Raw genomic sequence first — 2854 nt, 5'->3', positions numbered from 1 at the left:
TTCTTCCCCCATCCCAGCCCCCTGAAATCCCCCAAAAGTATCCCAAAAAACCTCAGCAGACTGAATCACGACATCAGCACTATCATTAGAGTGTTCCTAGACAAGTGGGCAGAAAATTTGGAATGAACACTCCCTATCCAGCAGACCCATGAATCCCTGCCACGTGGAGGTGGAAAAAGTTGCTAAAATTGGGATCTTGCCTTTCCAGGAGCGTTTTTGAACCGGGTTTTATTCATTGTCTTGTTGATGTGCACAACAGGGGACCAAATGTTGCAGGGCCTTGGACACGACTCTGGTCCTGACACACACAGGCTCCTTGTCCCACTGCTGGCCTTCAGTGTGCTCAGCAAGATGTGTAACTGCACAGTGCTGTGGAACTGCACCTTCTGCACAGGGACCTTTCCAGCCTGACCTGCCCTCGTTCCTCTGTGTCCGTGCACAAACACGGTGTGGCAGAGAATGGCAGCAGGGCCTGTGTGTCCCAGGGTCTGGGATTTGCTTCAGCTCCACAGGGATGTAGGCAAAGTGAAGAAGCCAAACTGTTTATTAATGAAAGGCGAAGCAAAGGGATGATCTGGGAGGGACAAAGGGAATGACCAGGGTTCCAGGGCTGGTGGGAGGGAGATATCTACAGGCAGGGTGAAGGCAGGAGCTACCGAGCTTCTCACAGGCTCAGCTGTGCCCAGCATCAGCCGTGCCTGGAGCTCCAGTGGCAGTGGGAGATGGCGTCCTCTTCAGTGTCTCCTGGTGCTGTTCTTGGGACACTGGATTCTGAAGATGCACCTAATTCTTCAGCTCTTCTGGCACATTGGGTGTGAATATCCAGGTTACCGTGGGATGGACTAGTGTCTTTCCTTGGGACTTAAATGGCTGGAACAGAGAGGAAGACAGCCATAGTCAGCACCCACATCTGCAGGAATCCTAGAAGACGCTCCTGTCAAGGTGTGCTGGTTTGTGCATCACAGACATGATGTTTTGGGAGAGGCTGCTGGTAGGTTCCTCTGTGTCTGATCGGAAACCAGTCAAGGGTTGGCTTTGGGAATTGATAATCTGGAAAGCTGTACATGAAAGCCTCTGTGAAAAACACACGTTACGAACAAAAGAAACTTGGAATTTTCTCTTTTCCCTTCTGGCCGACAAAGAGGTAACACAGCTGACCCAGCCCAGGCCTGGCTGAGGTCAGTGAAGAAGTCAAGTCCCAGATGGGAGGGATGAGGAGATGCCTTTAGTTTTAGGCTGAAATCCTCTTGTAAACATATGGAGAAGGACACTTTTTTCCCTATAACGCATGAAGGTATGGGGAGATGAAAGTGTTCAAATGGAAGGTATGGAGCAAAACCTCCATGCTAAAGTCAGCAGATGTTAAAGTAGCTGTGATACTATGAAAAGTTTGAACAGAGACAGAGAGAAGAGTGATGAAGATCCTGTGCCCCCAGGAACAGAAGATCTCTCTTGCTAGAAATGGAAGATGATTTTAGAGATAGATAAAGAGAACCTTTGCCTTTGAACATCTCATCTTTAGAACAGTACCCCCTAAGCTGACATGGCACAGAAACACAGCTGTGGGAAAAGCTTGTGGAAAATGGGAGCGATTTCAGAATTGCAGATTTCCCTGCAGTGTGGCTGCTTTCATGGAAATTGAGAGCCATGAGAGAACTGTTTTCTTGTGGAAAATCTCCATAACATTAACAAGAGGGACTTTTCTCCTTAAGTGAGCAGGAGAAGGACTATTCTAGAGGTAGTAAAGTGACTCAAAATTCTGGTTTTGTCTCTTTACATTGTCAGTGGGAAAGAAACAGTTGTAGGGGGAGGAGAGGTGTTCTGAAGGTTTTGTTCTGATTCTTATTCTTATTACTCCTTCTTTTAGTTACTGTTAATAATTTTTTCTTCATACCCTTTTAAAGTTTGGAGCCTGCTTTGCCTTCCTCCTAATCCTATCTCAAACAGAAAATTATTAAAAACATTCTACTGGATGAACTGGTGATTAACGAACACGGAACTTTCCACACTAATTGGAACGTTGGCCAGGAAATGATCAATTGGCGAACCAAAACCACTACTCAAGGGTGTCCCACTCAGCTCTTGCATCGGCCAGAAGAGAGGAGGGGCCAACGGGATCAGCCGAAGGACGCTGGCCACGAATCCCCCCGAGCAGTGTCCCTGAAATCGCTCGCTGTGCCCTGCCCAGGCCACCCCTCATCCCCACAGGGAGCGAAGCCTGCCACAGCCGGGACAGGGACTGCAGCTCCGTGCCGGGGCAATGCAGCTCTCCCGGGCAGTCCCCGCTGTCAGCGCGCTGCCCTCACTCACCGGGACTGTGGGCCCGGAGCTCGTCCCTCTTCCCCCTGAGGCACCGCCCGGCCATGCCTGTGAACACAGAGGCTGTCACGGCCCCAGCGGCACAGCTCCGTGCCAGCGGCGCTGCCGGGGCAGCAGGCGGGGCTGGGGCCGAGCTGCGGCGGCCCGGGGAGGGAGCCCGGGCTCGGGGCTCACCGATGATCCTGATGGCCGCCTCTCGTACGGACTCCTGCGGGCTATCCAGGAACCGCAGGGCCCACTGCATCTGCTGGGCCGCTCTGCTCCTGTCCTGTGCCAGCTGTAGAGAGCGGCAGGAGGGAAGGGTTGGCGCGGGCTCAGCCCCTGGGCCGGGCGCTGCCTGCGCCCAGCCCCGGCCTCCCCTGGCCGCAGAGCCCTGAGGCGCGGCCAGCAGCCGCTGGCCAAGGGCTCCCGAGGGCAGGGGGCAGAGGGCCGGCTGCTGCCCGGGGAGCCGCGGTGCCGGCCCGCAGCCCCGCCGGGCCGGGGCTCCATGGGCACCCGGCTCGGGCCCACGGGAGCCTGGAGAAGAGCCCGGGCG

General features: G+C 54.3%; 1 long non-coding RNA gene across 1 annotated transcript; it reads right to left on the bottom strand.

The window, feature by feature from the left end:
• Nucleotides 1-526: 526 nt before the first annotated feature.
• LOC132075825 (uncharacterized) lies at nucleotides 527-2375 on the bottom strand. The gene is made up of 2 exons (XR_009418830.1): nucleotides 2311-2375; nucleotides 527-870 (listed from the first exon to the last, which is right to left on the bottom strand). It is a non-coding gene; the product is annotated as an uncharacterized LOC132075825 (long non-coding RNA).
• Between the last annotated feature and the right edge of the window lie 479 nt (nucleotides 2376-2854).

Source organism: Ammospiza nelsoni, chromosome 7 (assembly GCF_027579445.1).
Source record: "Ammospiza nelsoni isolate bAmmNel1 chromosome 7, bAmmNel1.pri, whole genome shotgun sequence".
Lineage (NCBI taxonomy): Eukaryota > Metazoa > Chordata > Aves > Passeriformes > Passerellidae > Ammospiza > Ammospiza nelsoni.
This window is presented reverse-complemented; position numbering and strand designations above follow the sequence as displayed.